Here is a 23,754-nt window from a genome sequence, read left to right on the forward strand (position 1 = left end):
GTCATTTGTTGAGACGTGGATGGATCTAGAGACTGTCATACAGAGTGAAGTAAGTCAGAAAGAGAAAAACAAATATCATATATTAATGCATGTATGTGGAACCTAGAAAAATGGTACAGATGAGCCAGTTTGCAGGGCAGAAGTTGAGACACAGATGTAGAGAATGGACATATGGACACCAAGGGGGGAAAACTGCGGTGAGGTGGGGATGGTGGTGTGCTGAATTGGGCGATTGGGATTGACATGTATACACTGATATGTATAAAATTGATGCCTAATAAGAACCTGCAGTATAAAAAAACAAACAAAACAACTAATACTAAACTTTCATTGGGTTATTTGTATGGAAATATGTTAATATAAATGTTTCAGACATTACATGAAATTCCTAAAAATCTTATATTTGTATTTGTATGGAAATATGTATGGAAATATGTTAATATAAATGTTTCAGACATTACATGAAATTTCTAAAAATCTTATATTTGTATTTGTATGGAAATATGTATGGAAATATGTTAATATAAATGTTTCAGACATTACATGAAATTTCTAAAAATCTTATATGTTCTGGTATAATGTTATAAGTAATAATCCTAGTTATTACTTTAAAATGTATATCTCAGAAATAACTAATTTTCTTGTCAACTGCATTATTATGAACTTTCATCAAATCTTTTACTGTGGTCATTTTTAAGTCTTTTGTCATTTACAGACAGTTCTGGGTGTACTCTGATGATTTTGCAAATATGTTCCTATAAAAGGGTTTCATCTTCAAGAAATTCATGGAAAAGACTCTGACAAGTACAGGTTTCTGGTAACTGACTGTACTGCTGAACTGAATGAATAAGCATTTTCAGAACTCTGATGAAAAACTGATGAACTCATAAAAGTGCTAACAAAAGATCAAGATGGAAAAAAACAATTAATTACATGGGACTGAGTGAACTGATGAGGATGAGTATAATTTTTGTGACTTTCTGTCTGAATTAAAAAAAAAAAAAAAAAATCCCACAAGGACTCAGAGGCAAAGAATATACAAATCAATTTTCACTGCAAAGTAAAGGAGCTGTTACAGTGGAGGATTACTGGACTGAATGTCAATATTATGACATAGTATGAGTGTGTTTCATGTTTGGTAATTGCAATCATTGTTGCTTTTGTTGTGGTCATCCATGTACAATGCTTGGTGTCAGTCTATTTATCTCTTGTAAAAATAAAATACAGTGTGTGTGTGTGAAAAAAAAAAAAAAAAAAGACAATATGGTACTGGCACAAAAACAGAAATATTGATCAATGGAACAGGATAGAAAGCCCAGAGATTAACCCACGCACATATGGTCACCTTACCTTTGATAAAGGAGGCAAGAATATACAGTGGAGAAAAGACAGCCTCTTCAATAAGTGGTGCTGGGAAAACTGGACAGCTACATGTAAAAGAATGAAATGAGAACACTCCCTAACACCAAACACAGAAATGACTCAAAATGGATTAAAGACATAAATGTAAGGCCAGACACTATCAAACTCTTAGAGGAAAACATAGGCAGAACACTCTGTGACATAAATCACAGCAAGATCCTTTTTGACCCACCTCCTAGAGAAATAAAAACAAAAAGAAACAAATGGGACCTAATGAAACTTAAAAGCTTTTGCACAGCAAAGGAAACCATAAACAAGACCAAAAGACAACCCTCAGAATGGGAGAAAATATTTGCAAATGAAGCAACTGACAAAGGAGTAATCTCCAAAATTTACAGGCAGCTCATGCAGCGCAATATCAAAAAAAACCCAACCCAATCCAAAAATGGGCAGAAGACCTAAATAGACATTTTTCCAAAGAAAATATGCAGATTGCCAACAAACAGATGAAAGAATGCTCAACCTCATTAATCATTAGAGAAATGCAAATCAAAACTACAATGAGATATCATCTCACACTGGTCAGAATGGCCATCATCAAAAAATCTAGAAACAATAAATGCTGGAGAGGGTGTGGAGAAAAGGGAACACTGTTGCACTGTTGGTGGGAATGTAATTGACACAGCCACTGTGGAGAACAGTAGGGAGGGTCCTTAAAAAACTAGAAATAGAGCTACCATATGACCCAGCAATCCCACTACTGGGCATATACCCTGAGAAAATCATAATTCAAAAAGAGTCATGTACCACAATGTTCATTGCAGCTCTATTTACAATAGCCAGGACATGGAAGCAACCTAAATGTCCATCAACAGATGAATGGATAAAGAAGATGTGGCACATATATGCAATGGAATATTACTCAGCCATAAAAAGAAACGAAATTGAGTTATTTGTAGTGAGGTGGATACCCCTAGGGTCTGTCATACAGAGTGAAGTAAGTCAGGAAGAGAAAAACAAATACCGTATGCTAACACATATATATGGAATCTAAAAAAAAAAAAAGTGGTCATGAAGAACCTAGGGGCAAGACGGGAATAAAAATGCAGACCTACTAGAGAATGGACTTGAGGATACGGGGAGGGGGAAGGGTAAGCTGGGACAAAGTAAGAGAGTGGCATGGACATATATATACTACGAAATGTAAAATAGATAGTGGGAAGCAGCCACTTAGCACAGGGAGATCAGCTTGGTGCTTTGTGACCACCTAGAGGGGTGGGATGGGGAGGATGTGAGGGAGGGAGATGCAAGAGGGAAGACATATGGGGATATATGTCTATGTATAACTGATTCACTTTGTTATAAAGCAGAAACTAACACACCACTGTAAAGCAATTATACTCCAATAAAGATGTTAAAAAAAACAAGTACAAACCTTACTACCTAAAAAGCCATTCTTACAGAAAAAAAAAATCTGTAAACTCCTGGTTGAGACGAAAGAGACTGATCATTCAACTTTTTAATATACCTGTACCTAAACAGGAAAGAAAATTGCTATTTTATGTTTAGATACATTTATATAAAGTCATGATATTTGACCAGTTTGAAATTGTTTTTTCTCTTCATTAACATGGCACTGACTACATATAACAGCTACTTCTGATTAGGTCACTTCAGACCTGGTGCCTGAGTCTCCACAAAGCTTTAAGTTTCACACATCATATGACTTTTATTTCTGTTATTCTCTTCACATGGAGACAATACCAAGGGAGTAATCTGCAATGATGCTTTGGTTTCTTTGATAATAACATTTGAAGATGTTTGCTTCTTGGAAACATGAATTGCCTAATAGTTTTAAAAATTTATTTTATTGAAGTATAGTTGATTTACAGTGTTGTGTTAGTTTCTGGTGTACAGCAAAGTGATTCAGTTATAATGAATTGCCTAATTAATTTTGTTCCATCTTTACCATTTTTAAGTGTCCAGTTCCATAGTGTTTACTACATACACATTGTTGTGCAACAGATCTCTAGAATTTTTTCATCTTGCAAAAATTGAAACTTTATACCCATTAAACAATTCCCCACTTCTACCCCCACCAACCCAGCCCTGGAAACCACCATTCTACTTTCTGGATTTTTTTCCCCAGTTTTAAAAAATTGTGGTAAAGTACACACAACATAAAACTTACCATTTTAACCATTTTTAAGCATACAGTTCAGGGGTATTAAAAACATTCATAATGTTGTTCTACCATTACCACATTCATCTCCAGTACTCTTCTCATCTGTAAAACTTAAATTCTATACCCATTGAACATTAACTCCCAATTTACCCCTCCCACAGGCCCTGGAAACCACAATTATACTGTTTCTATTATTTTTTTAATTTTTATAAAGAACATTATCATCACCTCAGAAATTTCCTTTTTTTTTTTTTAAATTTATTTATTATTTATTTTTGGCTGTATTGGGTCTTTGTTTATGTGCGAGGGCTTTCTCTAGTTGTGGCAAGCGGAGGCCACTCTTCACCACGATGCGTGGGTCTCTCACTATTGTGGCCTCTCTTGTTGCGGAGCACAGGCTCCAGACGTGCAGGCTCAGTAGTTGTGGCTCACGGGCCTAGTTGCTCCACGGCATGTGGGATCTTCCCAGACCAGGGCTCGAACCCGTGTCCCCTGCATTGGCAGACAGATTCTCAACCACTGTGCCACCAGGGAAGCCCTGTTTCTATTATTTTGACTACTATAAGTACCTCATATAAGTGAAATTATAAAGTATTTGTCTTTTTGTGACTGGCTTATTTCACTTCATATAACGTCCTCAAAATTCATCCATGTTATAGCATATTGCAGAATTCCCTTCCTTTTTAAGGCTGAATACTATTTTTTAAAAATTTATTTATTTATCTATTTACTTTTGGCTGCATTTGGGTCTTCGTTGCTGTGCATGGTGTTTCTCTATTTGTGGGGAGCAGGGGCTACTCTTCGTTGTGGTGCACGAGCTTCTCATTGTGGTGGCTTCTCTTTTTGTGAAGCATGGGATCTAGGCACAGGCTTCAATAGTTGTGGCACATGGGCTCGGTAGTTGTGGCTCGCGTACTCTAGAGCGCAGGCTCAGTAGCTGTGGTGCACAGGCTTAGTTGCTCCGAGGCATGTGGGATCTTCTCGGACCAGGGCTCGAACCCATGTCCCCTGCATTGGCAGGCGGATTCTTAACCACCTGCATCACCCTGAATACTATTTTATTGTGCATATATACTGCCTTTTCTTCACCTATTCTTACACTGATGGACACTTGAGTTGCTTTTACCTCTTGGCTATTGTGAATAATGCTGAAATGAAACATGGATGTATAAATTTTTTTTCTGGATATATAACCAGAAGTGGAATTGCTGGGTAGTTCTAGTTTTAATTTTTTGAGGAACTGCTTTCCACAGCAGCTATACCATATTACATTCCCACCAAGAGTGCACAAGAGTTGAAATTTTTCCCCATCCTTACCAACACTTGTTATTTTGTTGTTTTGATAGTAGCCATCCTAATGGGTGTGAGGTAATATCTAATTGTAGTTTTGATTTGCATTTCCCTAATGATTAGTGATGTTGAGCATCTTTTCTTGTGCTTATTGGCCATTTGTATATCTCTTCAGAGAAATGTCTATTTAAGTCATTAGCGTATTTTTAATTTGGGTTGTTTGTTTTCTTGTTGTTGACCTTTAGAAGTCCTCTATGTATTCTGCATATTAATCCCTTATCAGATATATGATTTGCAAATATTTTTTCCTATTTTGTGGATTGCCTTTTTACTCTGTTGATAGTTTCTTTTGATGCAAACAAAATTTTATTTTTATGAAATCGAATTTATCTATTTTTTCTTTTGTTGCCTGTGCCTTTGGTGTCATATCCAAAAAATCATTGCCAAAGCCAACGTTGTGAAGCTTTTGCCTTATGTTTTCTTCTAAGAGTTTTATAGCTTTACATTTAGGTCTTTGGTCCATTTTGAGTCAGTTTTGTATATGGTGTAAGGTAAGGGTCCAATTTCATTCTTTTGCATGTGGATATCCAGTTCTCCCAACACCATTTGTTGAAGAGACTCTCTTCTCCCTTTGTGTAGCCTTGGTAACCTTGTTGAAGATCATTTGACCATATATATGAGGATTTATTTCTGGGCTCTCTATTCTGTTCTGTTGATCTATATGTCTGCCTTTATGCCAGTACCTAGAGTTTTGATTACTGCAGTTGTCTAACATGTTTTGAAACCAGGACGTCTGAGGCCTCCAGCTTTGTTTTTCTTTCTCAGGATTGTTGTGGCTACATTAGTGTTTTTTTTAAAGTGAACGATGTTAGGCTATATTAAGGAGAATATGATGTTCAAATGTTGGGAAATAAGAGTTTGCTTTCTTCCGCACTCATCATACCACATACACTACAGCCCACTGTGCTGAATTCTGTCTCCACATTCTATGAGAAACATTCTATTCATAGATGGTAATTAGAATGGGGAAGGTCTAGAAATTATTTCATATAAAGAACATTTGAAGGAATATGAAATATAAAAAAGAGGAAACTATTATAGCCATCTTTGATTATTCAATCATTTATTTATTCATTCATTTAAAAATATATTCATTGAATTCCTACTATGTACCAGGCATTCTGCCTTCTTGCTCATATCTGGTATTTTGCCTGTTTCCTCCATCCCTACACACAACCTGAGGAGACCATCCATCCTCTAAGATAGGACAGGAAACTAACTTATCCTTAAGTCCACTCTGAGTGCTTATGAATAAATCTTATTATCTAGCAATCAAAAAATTCCATACTGGTGCTTTTGCCTTGGCTCAGACTAAAAAACAAGCAGTATATTTGTCTACAGATCAACACACTCTATATCAAAATCCCTGCTGAACTTCAAAACACACTATTAAGACAACTAAAAGACAAGCAGTAGACTTGGACAAAATATTTGCAAAACTCATATCTGATTAAGCACTTGTGTACAGGATATAAAAAGAACTATCACAACCCAATAACAAGAAGACAAACAACCCATCCAAAAAATGGCCAAAAAAACCTTGAATAGACATTTTATCACAGAAGTTGTATGAATAATTAATAAGCACATGAAAAGATATTCCATCATTAGTCATTAGGGAAAAGCAAATTAAAATCACAATCAGATACCATTTCACACCACCTGGAATGAATATAATAAAAAGACTATACACACACACACACACACACACAGACATATATTATGTATATATTAGAGAGAGACAATAGATAGATAAATAATATATAATATATAAATATATACAATATAAAAAAGACAAAAATAAATGTTGGCAAGGCAGAAACCTTCCTATATTACTGAGGGGGATTTAAAAATGGCACAGCCACTTTGCAAAGTGGTATGGTGATATATTAAAAAGTTAAATATAAATTTACTATATGGCCTAACAATTCCATTCTTAGGCATCCACTCAAGAGAAATGAAAACATATATTCATACACAGACTTGAACATGATTGCTCTTAGTAGCATTATTCAAGATAGCCCAAAATTGGAAAAAATCTAAATGTCCACCAATTAGTGAATGAATATACAGAAGTGGTATATCCATACAATGGAATACTATTCAGCAATAAAAGGAACAAACTACAGATATATGCTTCCATATGGATGAATCTCAAAAACGTTATTCTCAGTAAAAGAAGGCAGACACAAGAGACCACATATTGTATTATCCCATTTTTATGAAATATTCAGAAAGAGCAAAGCTATAGAGACAGAAAGTAGATTAGTGGTTTCCTGGAGCAGGGGTGAGGAGAAAGAAATTAACAGTAAATGTGCATCAGAGACTTTATTGGGGTGATGAAAATGTTCTAAAACTGATTCATGGTAGTGGTTGTATGTTCTAAAGAAGATACTGATAAATTTACTTTTAAAATCATTGAATTGGACACTTGAAAAGGGTGAATTATATGATATGCAAAATATACCTCAATAACATTATTAAAATATATTTAAGCCAAACTAAATATATTGCTATTTTGGGGGCAGAAATTGCCAACCTGACCCTAAAATTCATATGGAATTGCAAAGACCCAGAATAGCCAGAACAATCCTGAAAAAGGTTGGAGAACTTACACTTCCCAATTTCAAAACTTACTACAAATCGATAGTAATCAAGACACAAACAATGATCAGTGGGATGGAATTAAGAGCTCCCAAATACACCTTTACATTTATGGTCAATTGATTTTTGACAAAGGTACCAAGAAAAATCACTAGGAAAAGAACAGTCTTTTCAACAAATTGTGCTAGGACAATTGGGTATGCACAAGCAAAAATAAATAAATAAATTTGAACCCCTTCTTCACACCATACACAAAAATTAGCTTGAAATGGATCAAAAATCTAAATGTAAGAAATAAAACTAAAACTTTTAGAAGAAAACATAAGAGAACATCTTATGAGCTTGGATTAGGAAAGCAATAAAAGAAAAAATTGATAAATTAGATTTAATCAAACTTAATAATATACATCAGGAAAATGAAAAGACAATCCACAGAACTGGATAAAATATTTGCAAATTATACAGCCAATGAAGGACATACATCTAGAACATATTAAAAAGTCTTACAACTCAATAATAAAAAGACAACCAAAACCTAAAACTGAGCAAAGAATTTGAATAGACATTTCTCTGAAGAAGGTATACAAATGATCATTAAGCACATGAAAAGATGATCACTATTATTAATCATTAGGGAAATGCAAATCAAAATCACAATGAGATACCACTTCACACTCCCCAGAATAACTATACTCAATCAGACAGATAAAAACAAGTGTTGGTGAGGATGTGGAGAAATTATGCTCCTCATACATTGCTGATAGGAATGTAAGATGGTGTAATCATTTGGAAAACTGTTTGGCGGTTTCTCAAATTGTTAAACATAGAGTTTCCATATGACCCTGCAATTCTGTTCCTAGGTATCCACCAAGGAGAAATTAAAACAAATGTTCTCACAAAAACTCACATGCAAATGCTCATAGCAGATTATTCACAATAGTCAAAAAGTGGAAATAACACATGTCCATCAATGGTGAATGGATTAAAAAAATGGAACAAGGAAATATCATTCACCAATAAAAAGGATCGAAGTATTGATACATATTTCAACATGGGTGATCCTTACAACATGGATGTATTTCAAAAACATCGTGTTCAAAGAAGCCAGGCACAAAAGAACACATATTGCAGGATTCCATTTATATTGAATATCCAAAAAAGCAAATCTAGAGAGGCAGAAAATACTTTAGTGATTCCCTAGGACTAGGAGTGGGAATGGAAAGTGACTAAATGGGCATGAGATTTCTTTTCATTGTGATGAAAATATTCTAAAATCAGATTGTGATGATGGTTGCACAACTTTGTAAATATACTAAAAGTCATTTAATCATACACTTAAAAATGAATGAATTTTATGAAATGTAAAGTATACCTCAAAAAAGCTGCTAATAAGAATAACATTTAAGAAAAGCTATATTAGAAATGGAAAGGACCTAGAGATCACCTAGTCTAGACCTCTCATTTTATAGATGAAGTAAATGAGGTTGAGTCAGTCTCGGTCAGGTGCCTAAGGTCATAAGGGCAACTATTATCCTAGTAGGATACAGAACCCAGGCATTTGGAGGTCGGTGTATTCACCAAGTCTCTTTCTTGGATATACATTCCTGATTACTGAACTAGGAGGGGTTACCTTTTAAGATGTCACAGCACAGAGTATATTTCCTGTATGGCCTTTAATACAGCTTGACATTGTCCTTTGTCTCTGACATGACAGCCCTCTCCATGAGAGATGATCCTTTTCCATTTTTGCTCACCATTTTATCCCTAGTGCCTAGCACAGAGTGCAGGAGCAAGGGGGACTCTCAATAAATATTTGATAATTGCATGAATAAATGAATAAACTGATGGACCTGAAGTCCAAACATTCACAATAGTCATTGTGCAGTGATGCCCCAAGTGGAATCTTCTGATGGAAAAGCTGGGTGACACCCTGCACAGAGGTCTTCAGAGATGTACATTACCCGCTTGTAGCAAGGCAAGGCTGAGTATTTCACTGGATTTTATAATAAGAACAAATAGCTTCTTTAGATTGGAAAGAGGGGCAATATCAAAGGAAAAGACCCTCTTGGCTTTGGCTAACTGTAGGGAAAGAAGAAGAGAACTTCTAGGGAGGCCCTCCCCTAAGAAAACAAAAGCCTCTTAAAAGCTGTAGACCAGGACAGCTGATGTAAGGACTTCATAGGCTCTGCAACTGCTCCGTTCGTTACTTTTGTTATCTTTCTGAATATGGATTAGGGTAGGGGACATGTATGAGGGGAAGGGGAGAATCCAGGTATGGGCAAGAGTCACACACTTTTAAATGTTTTTTAATTGTCTCAACAATTTTAAGTATCATGAAGATGACCTAAAGAATAGCCAAACATAGAACTTCCTATTACAAGTGTAAGACTATGAATGATTTCTCCTCCTAACTAAACAACTTTTTGGTCACTGCACTGGCAATGCATTGTTGCAGTTTTCACAGTTCCCATCCCAAGGAACATATGATGCTAAGGGAAGACAGACAAGTAAACTGTTGATTATAGTACACAGTGACAAGTGCTGAATCCATACAGGCTCTCGGGGTGCAAGCAACATATGATAATCTGCTGTCTCGGGGGGAAAAAAATCTGTGGAAGGATATGAGGCAGCTCTTAAAACTTAAGGAAAAAAACGAAGGACCAGGACCTCAAGAAAAGTAGAAACTTGAATAACTCCAAGGATCCAGAGGACAGAAAAGAATAGAGAGCCTCTTCAAGCCTTCACAGTTGGAATAAATCTGCTCCATCATTTCCCAACATTGTGTCAATTACTCTCACTCAGTGCAAATTCCAGAAGAGTCTGATTGATCAAGATTGATCACATGCCCATCACTTGGGCAGGGAGTGCCAGGCAGCTTCACTAACAGTCCCATCAAGACTGCGTGAGGGGGCTTCCCTGGTGGCGCAGTGGTTGAGAATCCGCCTGCCAATGCAGGGGACACGGGTTCAATCCCTGGTCTGGGAAGATCCCACATGCCACGGAGCAACTAAGCCTGTGCGCCACAACTACTGAGCCTGTGCTCTAGAGCCCGTGAGCCACAACTACTGAGCCCACGTGCCGCAACTACTGAAGCCCACGTGCCTAGAGCCCGTGCTCCACAATGAGAGAAGCCACTGCAATGAGAAGTCTGCTCACTGCTCGCCACAACTAGAGAAAGCCTGCGCACACCAATGAAGACCCAACACAGCCAAAAATAAATAAATAAAAATAAATAAATTTATTAAAAAAAAACAAAAAAAAAAAGACTGCGTGTGGCAGGGAAGGACAATTCCCCAGAGGAAAAATGAATTCCCAGAATAAGGGCTGATACAAGCTACAGACATCCCCATGAGAGTGTTAAATAGACAAGCCATCAAGCCAGGGCATTATGAAAGCATAGCCCTAACCAAGTTGTAGAGAGTTTCCGTTGCATTTCCAGAGCAAGTAACATTTAAACAGAGATTTTTCTGGGAGAGATTTCTTTTTTTTGTTTGCTTAATTTTTTAATTTAACTTTATTTATTGTTTTATACAGCAGGTTCTTATTAGTTATCCATTTTATACATATTAGTGTATATATGTCAATCCTCTGGGAGAGATTTCTGCAGAATTCTTCCCATCACATCTCCAGAAACAAGCAAAATTAGACCTTCTAATTTGACCTTCTCAAAGTTCAACTTTTGTTCTCTTAAATAAATTCTAAATCTTGAGGTAAACAGAAGGAACCAAAATTCTTAAATAAATCAACATGCGATAATAATAATAACAGCCAGGCTACTGTTTAAGACATGCTGATTATGTTTCAGACACTATGACTACATTATTTCATTTAAACCTATCAAGAACTGGTGAGGCTGCTCTAGATCCCTATAAGGTAGATACTCCAGTTTCTCCCTTACGAAGGGGAAGTGTGGGCTTGGATTTGTCAGAAAACTTGCCTAAGATGCCCACAAAAAGGTAGTGTCTTGGGATTTAGACAGGCTGGTCTGACTCCAAAGGCCATGTTTGTAACAAACATGCACTAAAAAGTCCCAACATCTTTACCATAAAAAATCAATTATATGTTCCTTTGTTACTTTTGTGTTGTTTTAAAGTTCAAATTAGTTTAAGTTGGCTTATTTCTATTTGAATGGTAATATTGCTAAGGCTATAAAAAAATCTTAAAATTTTCAAACTTAAAAATCAGTCTTAGGACCCTAACCTTACATCATATACAAAAATTAACTCAAAATGGATTAAAGACCTAAAAACTGTAATACTTTTAGAGGAGAACATGGGGGGAAACTCTACAACATTGGATTTGGTAATGATTTCTTGGATATGACAGCAAAAGTACAGACAATAAAAGCAAAAATAGACCAATGGAACTAAATTGAACTTAAAAACTTCTGCACATCAAAGGAAACAATCAACAGAAAAAAAAGGCAACCTATGAAATGGAAGAAAATATCTGCAAATCATATATCTGATAAGGGATTAATACTCAGAATATATAAAGAACTCCTACAACTCAACAACAACAAAAGCCAAATAACTTAGTTAAAAATGGCAAAGAACTTGAACAGATATTTATCCACAGAAGATATACAAATGGCCAACAAACAGATGAAAAGGTTCTCAGTAACACTAATCATCAGGGAAATGCAAAGCAAAACCACGATGAGATACCACCTCAAATATGTTAGAATGGCCATTATAAAAAAAAAACACAAAAAACAGAGAATAGCAAGTGTTGACAAGGATATGGAGAATTTGGAACCCTTGTTGACTGTTGGTGGAAATGTAAAATGGTGTCCCAACCATGGAACAGAGTATGGACATTCCTCAAAAGATAAAATATAGAATTACCAAATGATACAGCAATTCCACTTCTGGGTATATATCCAAAAGAATTAAAAACAGAATCTTGAAGAGATATTTACACACCCATGTTTATTGCAGCATTATTCACAATAGCCAAGAGATGGAAGCAACCCAAATGTCCATCGATGCACAGATAGATAAACAAAATGTGGTATATACTTACAATGGAATATTATCCAGCGTGAAAAAAAGAAGGAAATCCTGTCACATGCTACAACATGGACAAACCTTGAGGACATTATGCTAAGTGAAATAAGCCAGTCACAAAAAGACAAATACTGTATGATTCCACTTATATGGTGTCCAAAGTTTTCAAACTTTCAGAAAAAGAAAGCAGAATGGTGGTCACTGCAGGCTGGAGGTGGAGGGAAAGTGGGTGGTTGAGTTCAATGGGTGTAGAGTTTCAGTTTTGGAAGATGAGCAGGTTCTGGGGATCTGCTGCACAACAACTGTGCATTTAGTTAACATTACCTTACTGTACACTTAAACATGGTTAAGATAGTAAATTTTATGTTGTACGGTTTTTTACTACAATTTTTTAAAAAGCACTGTTGGCTCAGGTTAAGCGTGTGTTCACATGAATTCTCCAGTTCCTAACACACAAGTTACCACCAAGTCCAGTCTCTGTCATCCTGTACCTGTGAGATTGATTTTTTTTTCAAAAAACTTAATTGGAGGACTTTGCATTTATTGCTCTAAAATTTCATCATTCAGGCTTTAACTCCTCATTTCGAGTTTAAGATAATGTAGGCTCTTTATGTCATTGACTAGTCCCATCAACTTTGTATGACATGAAGCATTTGTTTAATACATCTCGTATATCTCCATCCAAGACACTGAAAGCACGACTTAGCAACCAAGGTGAAGGTCCACGAATGACCTCTCTGCAAGCACTTAATCTGTACTTTTATTTTTAATATACTTGTTTAACCAACCCAGGTATTTATTTATCAAACTTTTATTGATTATCTACCATGTGCCAGGCACTGTGCTTGGTGTTGTTGATACACTCATGAACATACATCACACATACACACACACATACACACACACACACACACACACACACACACACACACACAGACTCTACTGTCTCTTTCTTCAAGCAGTCCATATTTCTGTAGTTATTAACAAATATATCATAAAAGACTACAAAATGCTTCTCTGAAATTTCAGAAACAATGATCCTTAATATTAAATACTTAAAATAGCAATTGTATAGCAAAGGTGAAGTCTAACTTTCCCTCAAATCCAGGCTGATCAACTTTGTTCTATGATTGCTATGACAAGTTCCTATGAATACATTTAATTTTACTTCACATTTTTATGGTCTGGCTTGCGCTAAACTTTTTTTTTTTTTTTTTTTGGCTGTGTTGTGTCTTCGTAGTTGCACGCGAGCTTTCTCTTGTTGTGACGAGTGGGTACTACTCTTCGTTGCAGTGCGTGGGATTCTCATTGCCGTGGCTTCTCTTGTTGTGGAGCATGGGCTCTAGGCGCGCGGGCTTCAGTAGTTGTGGCACGTGGGCTCAGTGGTTCTGGCTCGCGGGCTCCAGAGCGCAGGCTCAGTAGTTGTGGTGCACAGGCTTAGTTGCTCCGCAGCATGTGGGATCTTCCCCGACCAGGACTCGAACCCATGTCCCCTGCATTGGCAGGAGGATTCTTAACCACTGCACCACCAGGGAAGCCCCCTAAACTATTTTTTAAAATTCTAACCAATCATTAAACAATTTTTACGGTGAACTTAAATATTCAGTAACGAAGTAAAGATTCTGTTTGGTTTGAATTTGTATAGTTCATTAAACTCATGGTTTTCATTACAGAAATATTTAGAGGACTAATTATCTCTGAGTAATCACAGAGCATGAAGCAATTTAAATCATTCCAGCACAGGTTAGAAGCAAATTTACCTATTAAATTATGAATGTTTTACTTTATACTGGTCATTGAATAATTAAAAAATGAACATGACACAATTTCAAAGATGAAAAAATAGATGCAATGGCAGTAGCTTTGCATCAATTCAGAAGTCTGAACTTTTCTTAAAAAACAAAAACCTTTGTATTTTTGAGTTGTAGTTTCAAATGTGATTTTCAAGTAATTTATTTCACTAAAAATTTTTTATAAGTTAGACTATTTTGGAGCTTAATGAACATTTATAAATAGGAGTTACCAACTTTTATTCCAAAAAAAGGATTCAGTTTGTTAGCTGGACAATAAAACAGTATTAGGTTGAACCAAATATTGCAATTTTTATTAAGTCAAAAATGATTGAAAATTGGCAGTTTCATGTAATGTATATCTCCTAGCATATTATAGGTCTTTAAAAATAGAAATTAATTTTCAGAAATTATAAATAGAATTCAAAACATTATGTGAGACTTGGAAAAATCTGTAATTTCACCACACAAATACAAATTCTATAATTACTTCTGTACATTGCCTCCCATTATTTTCTCTTGTGCATATTTTTACATGCTTGTAGTCATTGTCTACATAAATGTTTGCATGGATAAATTTTGAAACCTTACATCATTTATATTTTAAAATTTGTGATATAATCTTTATATTTATAATTTTTAATAATTGCATAATCCACTAATTAAATTTACTATAATTTACTTACTCATTCCCATATTGTTAAGCATTTAGGTTGCTCCTAGTTTTTTAATATTACAAATGGTGTTTTGATGAACATTCTGAGTTGCTAAGAAAAGATGCCTTATATTTATATAATCCATTAAAAAAATCTGTGTCTCTGCATTTTTCCACTGTTTGGATTTTTTTAATCAAGTAAATTATGATGAATACTCTAGGTACATCAGGAAATAAAAAGCAGTTCCATAAGTTTTTCTCTGTAATTTGCCATTACCACTCAAAACTGATTTCTTTTATAGTCATTAATTCATAATGACAACATAATAATAATCTTCAGAGCTCACATTCTACCACCAGACTTTCCACTTAGCTTGTAATTAAAATGTCAGAATTCATTCCTGTCCTTAAAAACATTCTTTTTTGCTTCTGATGATTAATTCAAAATTCTGTTTTATAAATCTTAATTCTCACATCTTCTATTTCCGCAAAATGAATCCTCAAGGTAAGAAAGAAAATAAAAGTTTAGAATTTAAAATCTGTTCTTATTAGGTTGACATAGACAACAGGGTCAGACATTGTTGCTTTTTGACATTTTTTGTACACATTTAAAAATAAAAAATTGAATTGTGCAACCAAGAGTTTACACTTTTCTGTTGGACTATTGATATATTACAGTTACTAAATTTTAAAGAGGGTTATTTTTGTGTATTTTAAAGAGGGTTATTTTCGTGTATTTTAAAGAGGATGTATTTGGTTCATTCTTAAGTTAAACTCATACAACAACTTGGTTTGGCCCAGACTTTATATTCTCATGTGTGAAAGTAGAAAAGACTGCCAAAGTATAGTGTAAACTAGAGATATTCACCAGTGCAACCTATTATCCACCTTTGGGCCTTACTTCCAGCCTGTCTGCAGTCAACAAGTTAACTGGAGTTCTAGAACTCATGATTTAGTTGGATAACTTTTCACTATTATTCCACCTCCGAAGGGTGGTAACAAGTGTTAGGAGGTGGGTAATATACAGGCCTCTTTGTTTTGATTATTTAATCCAGAACAGTGGAAGTAGAAATACATGTCATCTCTCACTCAATCCCTTTAACAATTCTTGATGCTAATACTCAATAGTTGGCAATACCTATATAGTTAACAAGAATGCAATATCTAGAATTAGAATAAACCATTTTTATCAAAAATGTCCCAATCTACTTTCTGTCCACTATCAAATATTCTATAAGGACAGACTATTCAATCTGACAAATATTTGAGTGCCTTCTCTATGTAGAGTAAGATGTGTGTCAAGGAAAGCTGTGCTCTTGAATTTTTACATTTCTCCTAGTCTAACGCAGGGCTAAATTCTTCCAAAACACATCCTGTGGCTGAGAATGTTTTTGTTAGTAGTTATGCAACCTTATGAAAAAGCATGGTCTTCTCCAAATTGGATACACTATAAATTGAAGACATTAGTCATAGCTGGTGCTTTTTTCTTCCATTTGAAACACACACACTTTAATACTTTCTTTCAGGCCAAATTTTAAGTGGTGTATTGAAATATTGGAGAAGAAATACCATATGTAAAAAAAAAAAAACTTGAACAGATAATATTTTAAAAAGTAATATGCATCAGAAGGAGAAGAAATAGTGTCATTTTCTCACATTTCAACCCCCAGGCATCCATGTATAATTTAACAAAATGCAATATGATACAGCATTCATTTATATACTCAGCGTGTAATTATTGAGCACTTGTCATGGATGTCACACTGTAATCATCTCTGTGGGGGATACAAGGGAAGGAAAGGCCTATCCTTGCCCCCAAGCAGCCTAGAGCACCTTTGGGGAGATAAAACAAGAATGAAAGGTTTAATAACAGAGTGGACTACTGGCTCTATGACACAGGCGACAGTGCTTCAGGAATACATGAGGGAATGGTCCTGGGAGGGCTATAGAGAAGCAGTGGGGCTTGGGCTGGATCTTCAAGAATGAGTAGGATTTAGCTAGGGGAGGAGAGCCAGGGAGGGCACTCTGGACATTTAAGAAAAGGGGGAATTGTGTGACAGTGTCCAGGGGATGGTGAGTGAGTAATGGATAGACTGGCTGAAGTGGAGGGTCATGCCATGGAAAAATGAAGTGGAATGAGATTTGGGGTGGAGAGGGCCAGGAAAGGCGACTGACTCTTATTACTACCCACTCTATGCCAGGCCCTTTATTTATCTTATTGAATTCTTCCAACAATCTTACTACTTCCCAGCTTTATAGAGGAGAAAACTGAGGCTTAGACAGATTATGTGATTGTTTTCAAGGTCATAAGACTGGCTGGTGAAAGCATCAGGATTCAAACCGAAGTCTGAAAGCACATCCTTGGTCTTTCTGCTACGCTAGTTCCCTTAAATGCATTGCAGAAGGACTTGAACTTGGTTTTGGATGAATGTGTGAACATGTGACTAAAGAAGCATAACCAGACATGGTGTCTTGTCCTATGAGTGCCTTAGTCTCCAATGGCCTGAGATCCTAAACAAAGATAAAATAAGTCCAAAAATGCCCTAACTTTGTTAGATCACAAATCTCATGAATCTCAAGGTTTATGATGGTAGAAAAGTCAGGTTGGAGTTCAAGGGTGCTTGGGTTTACATGTTATGTAATTGAACATAACATTTTAATTTAGTTTTATAGAATGTAGTCCTAGTTAAATCCTGTTCTGAAAAGCTTTCAGGTGTTCTCTGAAATTATCCACCCTAAACTTTACACCAATAAATTTTCTGGAGGAGGATGAATAATGGATTTTCTGTTTGATAATAATATTTACAGGCATCATCTGGTCTCAGTTGCTGAAGACTGGTATTTTGAAATCATGAGACAATAAAGGTTCATTTTTTTCAAATTAAATAAAATAGCTGACTTGACAGTAAAAAGAAAATGAGAATCCCCTTTTTGTCTGCAGTGCTTTCTCACTGTTCCTTCTTCATTGGACATCATAACATCTGCAATATATGGTACATTAAAAAAGGAATGGGGTGGTTAAATATTCATGGCCACTTGCTATTCAATGTGTGTTTTTATTATTTTTGGCAAATAGCAGGCTATCTAATGATTCATTTAATCCAGTTTACAAATGTCCAGTATCTAATTTTTATCTATCGCTGACAGATTTCTGCTTTTTCTGAAAAAGAGGGTATCAGCCTTGCCTTTATGTAGCCTTTCAGCCTCTTGGAAGCCCACGGGAAGGTCCCAGGTGCTTAGGTTTTAGGATCTCAGGTCTCAAGAGTGGGCAAAGTGCAGCAAGTGCAGACCAGAGAGAGTGTAGAGACAGTTTCTCTTCCCTAGGAGCAGAGGTCCTCCAAAATACCAGCCAGGGTTAATGTGATAGAAAGGTCAAGGGAAAAGTTCTGCTCATCTGCTTTCTGTTTTATTGTTATAAAACGGGTGGCGGGCTTCCCTGGTGGCGCAGTGGTTGAGAATCTGTCTGCTAATGCAGGGGACACGGGTTCGAGCCCTGGTCTGGGAAGATCCCACATGCCGCGGAGCAACTGGGCCCGTGAGCCACAGCTGCTGAGCCTGCGCATCTGGAGCCTGAGCCCCGCAACGGGAGGGGCCGCGATAGTGAAAGGCCCGCGCACCGCGATGAAGAGTGGCCCCCGCTCGCCACAACTAGAGAAAGCCCTCGCACAGAAACGAAGACCCAACACAGCCATAAATAAATAAATAAAGTAGTAAAAAACAAAACAAACAACAACAAAAAAAAACGGGTGGCATTTTTCAGAGGTTATTCCCTTGGCAAATCAAAGAGAAAATGAAGCAGAGAAAGGGGGAGAATGTTTCCTAAAATGTGTTTACCTTTGGGCCTAGCAGGGCTGGCTTCCTGGGCAGCCGTGCGACCTGTGTGGTCACACAGGGCCCTGCATTCAGTAGGGACTCGTGCTTGGTTTCATGCTCTGTCCCATCACTGTCTAGAAATTCTTAATACTTTTTGAACCAGGTACCTTGTGTTTTCATGTTTCACTAAGCCCCACAAATTATGTAGCTGGTCCCTGAGACTACTGAAATATGTGATGAAAAAGCAGCTCACTTTGCCCTAAGCAAAAGGCTTCTATCAAGCTGGCTGAAGAAAAGAAGGCAACACCAGGAACCAAAAGTAGTAGAGGGAGGAGGGAACAGTCAATGAAACAATGGTAATGCACCTTTTCGTGACTAACAGTGATGCATAAGCAACTTGTTCCCAAGGGAAAAAGAGAAATATGGTTGGAAAGAGAATCATATATTTGCCACTTCTTCCCATGTGGCTACTTTTTATCCAAATTCTATATTCCTTGTTTATATCGTCCTTGTACCTACACTGCTCTGTGCTAACAGTCATTTGGACATAGTCTGTAACTTTGTTTATACAATCCGCAATTGCTACGGATACAAAAGGTAAAGGATCTTATGTTGATAATATTAAAACCAAGAGTCATAACATTATTTCTATTTTCTCAAGTGTGAAAATAAATAAAAACCAACCAAATGAGAAAGCAAAGGCTGTTTATTCTGAGCTTACTATTGCAAGGGAGTCAGCCACCATCACTTGCATTTTGGCAGAGACTCAAAGGAAGGCAGAGGAATGGGAAAGTTCTGTAGTGGGAAAAGGAAGGCTTCAGGTATATACCCTGTTTGGAGGCTGTTGGCCTGGGGAAGATGTAGGCAGGCCAATTAGACAGGGGCATCCTATGTGATTGGTTAGGGGGGCATATTTGGCTTTCTTTTGTTGGGCCCAAGTTGGAAGTAGAGACGAAAGTTAGGGAAGCTCTCAGGTATTAATCATGTCCTGGCCATTTGGGGCTGACTGTTACAGAAGTCATTATTTAGCTTCTGGATGGTACTAGAGATAGCAATCTGACTCCCTACAAGTCTGACTTCCAGCAGGTTGGCTTCCTGGGCTGTTTACTGTGGATAAGGGGTTTGCTTCCTGGGCAGGTGGCTGCAGGTTACGGGTCAGAGTTCTTTTTTTATATGGTCTGGTCATTCTCCATTTATATATTCAGTCTCTCACAAGACACCCCTTAATAAAAGGGCTTTGTTGGTCTGGTTAGAATCGATTTCCTATTTCAAATGATCCCTATACGACATGTTTTCTTCCCTTCTAGTCCAGGTAGCAATCGTTTTTCATACTTGTACCAGATAATATATTGCTTACATAGTCTTACTAAAGAGGCATTATTAGCCATTTCAATTAGAGAGTTTACATATTAGGAGAAGAAAGCAACCTGATTTAAGCCAAGCCTTTAATGATTCTCTTGTTCTGCTTCAGGGAAAACAATATGTATCCCCTCAATTTTTCCTAGATCTATAAACTGCAGTCATCAGTTGCCTTGGAGATGTTACCACCAACCTTTTTTGGAGACAGACCCATGGGGCTGATCTTGGGGGCCAGGGCAGATGTGGCACCAACTTCCCCACCAGTGCACCTCAGGTCTAAGACTTTGATCTCACTGGGGTCAAACTTAGGAGGCATGGTGGAGATGTCTGATGTCAGATGAACCCAGATTCGGGATGATGGAAAAAAGCTGCACCTTGGCCTCCTCTAGCCGAAAGCAAAAAGCTAGCCATCAATTCTTAACAAATAACTGGGCATCATTTTTCCCTGCTTGACCTTTGTAGACTAAGAATATTGTGTCTGACAGAGTTTTTGTTATACCATGATTCCACTTGACAGACGTGGATTTCTGGTTGATGGTTGTTATAATGGTATTTGATGAGTTTTAAAGTTTTAACTGAATTAGTAGAGATTCCCCCCCACCCCATCAGGTTAGAAAATAGGTTAGAAAAATATCCATAATTCATATTAATTTCATCAGTAACATAGGCTAAAAGTTCAAGGCCTGGATCATGAAATAAAGTAAGAATTGTTGTCGATACTGAGATTTATTGAGTAGCACTTAAAAATAAATGTTAAAATACTTGATGAAATATATAATCATTCTAAAAATACATATAATTTATAGAGTAGAATAGAAGACATAGAATATGTATAATTCTAAAGTTTCTAGCAGCCACATTCATAATTTCTACTCATGCTGCTGTGTGCTCACTGTTTTCCTTCTTCCCCTACCAAAGCCAGCATCCTAGGCCAAGTTCTCACCCTTTCACATCTAGGTTGTTTCAACAGCCCCTTCCCTACTTTTACCCCAGTCCTTCTATACTGCTGCCAAGAAGAGTTTCCACAAACATCCTTTCCATTACATCCTCAAGGCCTCAGCAACTCAGTGGCATAATTACCGTAATTAACATATGTGGTCACTTCATATGTACCAGGTATTGTGCTTCTTTATGTGCACAATAGTTTTAGGAGGTGGGGTCCACAATTTTGAGAAACAGAAACTACTACTGAGAAGGTCAAGCAACTCACTGAAGATCTCATCACCAGAAGGTGTGGACCACAAAGCCCAACCTCTTCTCTTAACCACTAGGCTCTTCTGCGTAGTGGAAAGGCCATAGGCTTCAGCATCAGAGGGACTTGGACTTGAGCTATCTCTGCCATTTACTAGTTATGTGGCCTTGGGCAACTTAACCTATATGGGTCTCAGTTGTTTCATATGTAAATTGTGAATGTTTGGAGGATTGAATGATGTAGCAGAGCTACGAGGCATCAAGTCTACCTCTTAACCACCATGCAAGGCAATTTACACTAAGTGCTTTGCACCAAATCTGGAACAGAGTGGGTACTCGATAAAGGTTGTCAACTAGTGAAAATAACTTCTTAGACTAGTTCCCAAGATTATCCATCGGTTAGATCCTCTTCCTCCTTACTAACTCCTCAGTCTCTCCAGGTTAACCTCTCTAGTCTTAACAGCTCAGGAAGCAAGACTGAAAGAAAAGAGAGCATTCGTTAGGGGTCAGAACACCTGGGTACCAGTCCTGGCTCCGTCTTATGAGGAAGATCAGTCATTGGCCTTAGGGAATAATGTAAAATGTCACAGATGTGGGGGACTTCCCCGGTGGCGCAGTGGTTAAGAATCCGCCTGCCAATGCAGGGGACACGGGTTCGAGCGCTGGTCCGGGAAGATCCCACATGCGGCAGAGCAACTAAGCCCGTGCACCACAACTACTGAGCCTGCACTCTAGAGCCCGTGAGCTACAACTACTGAGCCCACATGCCACAACTACTGACACCCACATGCCTAGAGCCCGTGCTCCACAACAAGAGAAGCCACCTCAATTAGAAGCCTGCGCACCGCAACAAAGACTAGTCCCTGCTCACCACAACTAGAGAAAGCCCGCGGGCAGCAACAAAGACCCAATGCAGCCATAAATAAAAATAAAATAAATAAATAAAAATTTTAAAAAATGTCACAGATGTGAAAGCTACATAGCTCTGAACCCTAGGAGATTTAGAGCGGATATAGAGTCTGCCTCCATGTGTTGAAGGGTTGCCATATGGAAGAGTGAGTATATGTGGGTCATATGTATTTTTGGAAACTGCAGAAGGCAAAGTAACATTCATCATGTACTCAACAAATATTTAGTAAGTAACTGATATATACCAGTCACTGGTCTAAACATTGGGGATATAACAGTGAACAAGGCACATAAATTCCTACTAACGTAAAACTGACACATAGTGGGGAAGCAAATGATAAAAAGAATTGCACATACATACTTATAATGTTAAATAGTGCTAGGTAACCTGGAATAAATAAAACAGGGTTAAAAAAATTAAAGCATGGAGGCTGGACGATAAAGCAGTGAGATAGTGATATTTGAACAGAGACCTGTTTGCAGGGAGGGAGCAAGCCCTGCAGATGTCTGGGAGAAGAAATTCCAGGCGGGAATAAAAACAAGTGCAAAGGCCCTGTGATGGCAATAGATATAGAATATTTGGAAAACATCAAGAGGTTAGTGTGGCCAGAGATCAGTGAGTAGCAGGAAATGAGATTGCAGACACAATCATGGGCCAGGTATTTAGGGCCTTACAGGCCAAGGTAATACATCTTGACTTATTGTTAATGTTATGGGAAACCATCTTGAGCTGGAGAATGACATGATTTGACTTACATTTTCTAAGGATGATTCAAGTGGCTGCTGGGTAGAAAATAGATCATAGGACGGGCAAGTGTAGAACGAGGAAAACCAGTCAGAAGGCTACTGCCATCCATGGTCCAGGTCAGAGATGGTGGTAGTAACAGTGGGTGGGAGTTTCAGAGAGATTCACGGTAGCTTCGTATAAAGAAAACCTCCAGGTATTATAGCTATCCAAATATAGAATTATCTGGGTGCTATGAAAGAGGTTTCTGTATTGGGAGAGGTATGGTCTGGAACAGGGATCAACAATCTATGGCCCACAGGCCAAATTGGGCCCACCGCCTGTTTTTATAAATAAAGTTTTATTGGAACGTAGCCATACTCATTATGGTCTGTGGCTGCCTTTGCACTAAAACAGCAGAGTTGAATCGTTGTAAAAAGACCATATGGTCTACAAACTTAAAATATTTATTGTTGGGCTTCCCTGGTGGCGCAGTGGTTGAGAATCTGCCTGCCAATGCAGGGGACACGGGTTCGAGCCCTGGTCTGGGAAGATCCCACATGCCGCGGAGCAACTGGGCCCGTGAGCCACAACTACTGAGCCTGCACGTCTGGAGCCTGTGCTCCGCAACAAGAGAGGCCGTGACAGTGAGAGGCCCGTGCACCGCGATGAAGAGTGGCCCCCACTTGCCGCAACTAGAGAAAGCCCTCGCACAGAAACGAAGACCCAACACAGCCATAAATAAATAAATAAATAAACCCAAAAGTTAAAAAAAAAGTAAATGCTATTAAAAAAAAAATATA

General features: G+C 37.5%; 1 long non-coding RNA gene across 1 annotated transcript; it reads right to left on the bottom strand.

The window, feature by feature from the left end:
• Window positions 1-3,838: 3,838 nt before the first annotated feature.
• On the bottom strand, window positions 3,839-23,754 carry LOC309660323. Its single transcript, XR_014263342.1, has 2 exons — window positions 10,755-23,754; window positions 3,839-10,381 (listed from the first exon to the last, which is right to left on the bottom strand). It is a non-coding gene; the product is annotated as an uncharacterized lncRNA (long non-coding RNA).

This window comes from Balaenoptera physalus (assembly GCF_965194825.1).
Source record: "Balaenoptera physalus genome assembly, chromosome: 1".
NCBI lineage: Eukaryota > Metazoa > Chordata > Mammalia > Artiodactyla > Balaenopteridae > Balaenoptera > Balaenoptera physalus.